A 7999-nucleotide genomic window follows, 5' to 3' on the forward strand; every position below is an offset into this window, starting at 1 on the left:
TTGGGTCTGATTAATATTTTTTTGCTGGGGACGCACTGATGTTTAGCCTCTAGGATAAGCTCAGATAATTTTGTCGCGGCTGAGTCGACTGAATCACAGAGAAAGATATCATTCCACTTGGAGGAAGAGCAAAAAGTCGCGAGCTTGCTTTGGTTTATTTGTGAGAAGTCCCAGACGGTCCGATCATAAGGTTTTGGTATGTGAACAGACAGGGACATAGAACAAATAGTCGGGCAGTGGTGACAACCTGACAGAGGGGCTTGAACTGATATGGAATCTACGTAGTTTGTGGCATCGGTAAAAATTAGGTCAAGAAGAGAAGGATTTTGAGACAAATCGCAGGTTGGTTGATTAACAATTTGGGCGAGATTCAAAAACTGTGTCGACTGATACAGTTTGTTGCCAACAGACGAGGTAGAGTCCCGGTGCCACCACTGATCATGTTTTGCATTAAAATCGCCCAGAATGACGATTGCGTCAGGATGGGACATCTTGGCCACCTGGACTGAGTCAGTGAGGGAATTTATGAATTCATCAACAGTAGACGCATCTTGATTGGGTGGCCTATAATAGACGGATAACAAGATTTTGAAAGATTTGAGTTTCAGTTCGACCCAGATAGCTTCAAAAAGTTGAGACTCGAGATCAGTGCGCCTTATGAAGGCGATGTTTGTTGATATGTATAAGAGCACCCCACCACCGTGTCTGTTTCGATCACGTCTTGTGGGTGGTTGAAAGCCCTGGATTGCAAGGTTGTCGAGAGAAATCTCACTACTTAACCAGGTCTCGGTGATAGCAATAATATCAAGTTTGAAATTTTGGGATAAAAAGGATAACTAATCCAGCTTAGTTCCAGCGGATATACTGTTAACGTTAGCGTGTAGTATGTTGAGGTACTTGGATGTTCCGGGATACTTAGCGGGCCCAGGGTTGGGATGCACATCGTAACATAAACTGATCAATAGCAAAATCAAGAGGAAATAAAATATAAACGAAATTATGCAAGAACAACATTTAAGCTTAAACAGTCTGCGCAGAGTCCCAATGATGCCGTATTTTGTGATGTAGAACAAACCTATAGCTGCCCTATACAGATCAAGGTCAACAGGCATTAGCCCTCGGGTCCTCCCGGCAAACGGATCTCAGGACGTAAATCATGGGGGGAAAGGGTGGACATGCGCTTCAAATAATTCATGATCAACATAACAATAAATAAAACATTGAACATAATATCTAACATAAGCAAGCTGTCGCGAAATGGCATTTCATTTATTCCCGACAGACAAACTTGAAATGATAGCGGAGCGGATGAGCTGTTGACACTGGATGTGGAGCATTAGAAGAGGGCGAAACAAATGGTAGGGTGTTACCGATTGGTGGGGCTTTAGACACTGGGAAATAAGTATTAAAAGTGGGCAAAACAGACGCGTTGGTTTGGGCATCTACCAACACTGTGGCCGACGCCGAGCCGGCAGGATTTGATGCAATGCACGTGTACAGACCGACATCTGCTGCACTGACGTTAGTTATGGTGATGGTACCATTCACTCCCACAATCACTCTTCCACTAGTTACATTCAGTCCAGATGGGAGAGTGATAATGATATTTGGAGGAAGTATACCTGAAGCTTCACAGACCAAATATGCCCCCCCCCCTTGTACTTCTGTGTTATAGTTAATCTTAAACCACACAATCGTTGGTTTTCGTAACGTCGTACTATCATCCTGTATGGTGGGTGTTGGAGTTGTGACTTCAGATATCTCCGTTGTACCAGTGGATACGCCTGGCATAACCGATGTTGGGGTCTCTACCTCAACATACAGTTTGTCAGATGCAGAGCCACCTGCGTTGGTAGCAATACAGATGTACTGACCAGCATCTACTGCAGTAACATCTGATTTGGTCATGGTAACAATAATGTTTCTCCCTCCTGATTTAACAGTAGGCGTAGGAGTGAGCCCAGATGGAATAACGATTTTGATATCTGGTTTAGGTAAACCTGAAGCTTCACAGATTAAATGGAGAGTTTCTCCCTGCACCACTGCGCCGATTTTTTTGTTTTCAAATCTCACAATCTTTGGTTTTTCAGGTACAACATCAACATACAGTTTGCTAGATGTAGAACCACATGCGTTGGTTGCAATACAGATGTACTGACCAGCATCTGCCGCAGTAACACCTGATTTAGTCACGGTAATAATGTTTCTCCCTCCTGGCTTAATAGTAAATGTAGGATCAGGAGTATGCACAGATGGAAGGGTGATTGTGATATCTGGTTCAGGTAAGCCTGAAGCTTCACAGACCAAATGGACGGTTTCTCCATGCAAAAGAGGGGCGCCTTTCTTGTTTTCAAATCTCTCAATCTTTGGTTTTTCACAGATTAGATTTTTAGGAATATCATCAAGATTTTTTCCTCGGTGGTTACTAGGTTGTTGACAGGTGATTTGGGACTTGAATACTATTGGGGCAGGGTAAGAAGGATGTGACTCAGTTAATGTTTTCTTGATTTCTGCCATTTTGCAGTCACAGTTCCAGGGGTTTTGCGACAGTCCAACTTCGCGAAGGTTTGGGACATTTGAAAATGCACCTGGGTGAATGGTTGTTAGGAGGTTGTCTTGAAGCCGTATAATTTCGACTTTCGGTAGGTTAGAGAATGCCCCAAGTTGAACTGCACGTATTTGATTAGAGATCAGCCACAAAGACCTAAGTTCCGGTAGATCTATAAACCTGCTGGACTTGATGTAATGTAGTCGGTTTTTGTTTAGCATAAGCTTTCGGAGATTTGGTACATTTGTGAATGTACATGGTAGGATATCGGTCACCATGTTAGAAGATAAATACAAACCCGAGAGGTTCGGTAGATTTGAGAATGCTTCGTGGGCTAATGTTTCTTTAGTTATCTTGTTGTTTTCAAGGTTAATGCTTTGGAGTGTTAGACCCCGAAATGTACCAGGCCGAATGTTTGGTATCATATTATGTGAAAGATCCAAATATTTGAGCTGAGCCAGACCTGAGAATGTCTGCTCCGCGAGAGAGGAAATCTGATTGTGTTGTAAATGCAAAAATTTTAGATACGTATACTTTGAGAAGTCAAACTGAGTCAAACTTGTGATAAAATTGTTGTGCAAAAGTAACTCTATGACTGTCGTAGGCAGATTCTGAGGGACAACAAGAAGTCCTCTCTCGTTACATCTACAGTCATGTAAGGCACAGTTTTCATCGCAGAGATCTGTCAGAACTTCAGGAGGTCTCTCCGGCTCCGGAAGGATAAACCAAGAGTACCTTCCATCAAAAACCAGGAGTAGAAGAACAAGTGTCTTCATCTTGTTTGCCATCATCTATACATCAAGAGGAGTTAAATTGTTTAGTTCAGTCACGTGACATTGTCAAAGTTTTCAGGGCTCTAAGCGACTAAGATAAGACCAGTAGCTTTGCAATCCTGGATACTAAAAGGTTTTACATTCAAAGTCTAAAAATAACACCTTAACATAATTTACTTTAGTATTCTGATAACTATTAACAATTTAACTGTAAGTATAATTATAAATATCGCTAAGGTGACGCAGTTGCTTCAAATGCAGCAAGTTATAGCCATAAAAATTATCAAGCACCTCCTAGGCAAAAACTTTTAGAAAGCATCATTATCATTGTGGCATACGAGTGGCATACCACAGCGCATTGAAACGGCTCTTTTCGGTCGGCAGGCATACAACCACAAGTTGTTTGTTTGTAAACAATTGGACCGTTGGATATTTAACGCATTGTGCCGCAAGGTCACCCATGCATTTGTTACACGCTTGCTGTCGTCTGACAATGACATAATCCGATTGCTTGTACACTCGGACGGCTTTCGCCATAGCACCTTCTGGCGACACTATGTAAATAACAGTTAACTATTTGAAGGTGTAGTTTTTTTAAAATCTTTATACTGTGTCTGCTTTTATGGGCCATTGGCCAGATCAAATAAATAAATAAATGAATAATAAAAAGGTAAAATAAGCCCAGTGATCACATAAATCTAAGTATTTTTTGGGAGGTCATTACGTCCCAACGTTTATTTAAAATAAATTCAAGATTGTCAACCAAAATGGCGGTTTCCAAATTATGACATCATTTCCTGCATGCTGCCATTTGAACGTCGATGCGGTTGCCATGGACAACAGGAGTCTTCTCAGACTTTATATCAAGAAGAGACTTATTTTTGTTAACTTTAAAGGTGCATGTGTTCCCTTTCTGTAACAAATTACGTATTTGGCCATTGAAAAAAACTGTAATAGAAAAACTCGCTCAATTCTAGTGGCTGTAAAAGATGAACCATTGAGAGTTCAAACATAAAATTTGACATGTATAATCTGTAGAGAAATTTGTTATTATACTGGTGAAACTTCAGCTTCCTAGAATAGTTTTAAAATGGTCGGATCTAGAGGAACTTATATCCTGACAAGCTTCTAAAGGTGTGGTCATCTTTAAATTCAGTTGCTCATAAAAATCTTCACCACAATTTGCGATATCTCAATTTGCGATGTCTAAAAACATTAAGTAGTACTTTACTACCTGCAAATTTATGGTCTTGCATCGAGCCGTTCTAAAATTACAAGAGGGGAGTCTAAATGGGTTCCTCTCCAGTACTCGCCTAAAAAAGCCCGGTCTAGATAGGGTTATGATGACTACATGAAGTGATTCAATTTTGGGATCATGAGAATTTGCTTAAATTTCATTAAAAAGGCCAAATCACTATTGAAAAACGTACGAATCCAATCAAAATGCAGTTTACTTATGCGAACCAGTCAATAGTCACATGATTAAAATCGGCATTCAAAATGGTGGCGCTCACTCAGAGCTAATTTGTTGACGGGAGAAGACGGATTGTGCGCCGACAATTATAGTAGAAAGAAAGGTCTTCAAACAAGTAATATGCAAAACAACATACTTGAGAGGGACTTAAAATCATAAAAAGAAATTCGGTTGTTCTAAGATTTGGTAAGGAACTCAATTCTTCAGCGACAAGAAAATGATGCCGCCAATTTATAGCAAGGTGCACGATATTTCATAGGCTGCAGTTGCAATTTCATACGTTTGACGTGCAAACGGGACTGTATTTCCTTCTTTTTTCCGAAGTGCTACGCCCTTAAGGTGCACTCTCACTGCACTTGCGCCAAGCTTGCGTCACTGCAGTGTTCGAAAGATACTCAACGAATTTCCGAGACAGAGAACGAATTTTCTGATATTGTTGTGTATTTTGTCGTCTTTTAAGACATACTTTTACGTATTACGCAATATCTAAATTATAAAATATCGAAGAAAACAACAAAACAATGACGCAATGAACGAACCCCGCAGTGACGCAAGCTTGACGCAGGTGTAGGGAGAGTGACCTTTAGCGACAAACGCAACGTAGGTATAGAATTACTTCTGCGCCCAATAGCAGGCGATTACTTGGCGCTGTTTTTATGCCAATAAGTGATGTCGGCTTGCTCAAGGTCAGGCCGACATATTTTCATGTTTGTAAATGAACAGTAACAACAAGCACCAATATAACAGCACCAACCTCTCGGCAACAATCCTCCTTCCGAGGTATCCTTCCTGACAATTCAGCAAACTCCTCTCCTGATCGTACCTGTATTATCAACGATAAAAAAGCGAACTTAAAGTTAAGGCAATACCACAGGAACAGTCATTGTCCTTTGTGATGCAAAGGGGGGTCCCATGTACTGGAAAGTTCTACGCGAAGTTCTCTATTCCCTTCCGGTGTTTTAGATCAACTCGTGTGAACGAACATGGTTTACATTTGAGTGACGTTTCATACGATCCTTGAAAATTAGTGAATTGACATGTCCAACCAAACTTTTTTAGTCAGATGAACCTGTATTGCTCTGCCGGGTAATTTTTGTCACACTGAAGAAGAGTGATGGATGTCACTCGAAACGTCCGAAAGAAAATTTCTATTTTTTATCTAAAAATTTAGTTCTAGAGATTTAATTTTATTTAAACAATCAATTAAGCGCACTGGCAAAAAAGAACTGGCGATTGAATCGTTACTGTGTGATAAACCCAGCTCACATCAAAACCAACGGAGCCACATTGTCTAAATTGCGCGCTACTTTAAAGCATGGAGGTAACCTCCTTTTTCAAAGAAAGTTAACATTGATTTTGCAAGCAGACATGGGTTGGGCGCTGGACGTATGCCTATACACGCCCTACATGTAGACTATACTTGGACCTCAAGTATCGCCAGCAACAAGTCCATGATGCTAAGAACAGCGAACATCAGCCGACCTCCAAAAAGTCAGCGAAGAATTGTAAAACTCGGGAACTGATATAACATCGACTATCATAATGTCATTATACCGCCACCTAAAAAAAAAACGTTAGTATAGAGGTCTTCCCAAGATTGTCTTGAACACCGAATGTTAAATATCTTAAAATGTAATACAATTCAGATATTACGTGTTGAACAGAATCTTGAGAAGGCCTCTATAACAACGTTTTTTGGTGGCGGTAAAATGACACCTGGTGGAATTATGAGAATGTATGTTAAAAAAAAAAAATATCGATAGAGAAGGCACCAGCCGTATAACTGCTGAAAATGGAACTAAGAGATCGCTGACGAGTTGTCCGATAAAAATGTGCCCGATGTGAAAGGAGTATTAGCGCCTGGGTTTTGACCAGGCCATGACATGTGCACTGTGCAGGTTTCTCTAGATTAATGTGGTAACGATATGTTTGAAAAAATGACACTACCTATCCATACTTTATAATTGTTTGCAAAAAATGTATTAAGCCTAGGCGGCTATATATATAGGCTTTACATGTCAAGAGTAGGTTGTCAGGAAGACGTCTGATTCGGTGTCTTATACAGAATTTCATTGCTCCGCACGAATAAAATGCCCCATCATACAAGTAAACTACACCTATACAGACGGACTATTTGAATAACCTTCCTTCCAAAAGCTTAATTTTTCTCACCGCGCTCTGGTAACTCGAGTATCCACGTTTAGAAAACTAGTAGGACGAGAAACTGTTTAACTGATTCAGGAGACCATAACAAAAAGTAATTTGTCGCTACAATGTCGGTTTGCTCAAAGCTCGCCCGGTATATTCTGCTATTAATCAGCAGTTGAAAGCAGCATGAAACAGTTATTGAAAATCCAATCTGCATTTTAGAAGCTCTTTCTCTGTTCATTTTCTCTTATTCATATATCATCTACCGAGCTACTGTAATAATTGCCCCACCTGTACCTTATTCAGACCGAGGTAGAAGATAGGCTTACTTGTACTTTTCACAAGTGAGCGTACGGGAGTGCGCATGCGCCTGAGCAGATTAATTAATTATCGTCTGGATCCGAGCAGACGTCAGACAGAGCATGCGCTGTGAATAGGTTGCTATTTTCTTTCATGCTAACAAATGTTAGAAAATTATCTGACACCGCCTATCCTTGCTTTTAAAATAATGCGCATATGTCTTAACATCGGCTGCTATATCAAGTAAACCAAGTCTATGAAGGAGGATGCTGAAAAATATCTTACGTCTAAATCAAAGCTTGATATTTTTTTTTCTTTGGCTCACAATAACAGAAAATAATCAGTGGCTGCTCTTATGCAATAAGGCCACGTTGATTTGATTATATGGATGACATCCGCCAGCTGTCCGCGCTCTCACCAATTTTCGGTCATTCCCCCCCCCCCCCCCCAAAAAAAGTTTTCGACAACACAATAAATTGTGCAAAGCAGCTGTAAAATGAGCAGAAATATTCCTTAGATTGAAAAAAAAAGTATCAGAAAACAGATAACTAATGCCATAGAATGCCAAAGTAAATCTTAAGTCAAAGAATGTGACAAAGATGTGAAAGGACAGAAAAAAATCTATTGTTGGTTGGGGGAGGTACCAGTACAGAAAATTCAGGTCCAGATGATCATTTCCAGGTCCGGACATGAACCTGGACCTGATTGTCTGTGGAAACTTGAGAACTGGCAATACTCAAAACAATGGTAATTGTC

The sequence above is a fragment of the Branchiostoma floridae genome, chromosome 17 (assembly GCF_000003815.2).
Source record: "Branchiostoma floridae strain S238N-H82 chromosome 17, Bfl_VNyyK, whole genome shotgun sequence".
In the NCBI taxonomy this organism is placed as follows: domain Eukaryota; kingdom Metazoa; phylum Chordata; class Leptocardii; order Amphioxiformes; family Branchiostomatidae; genus Branchiostoma; species Branchiostoma floridae.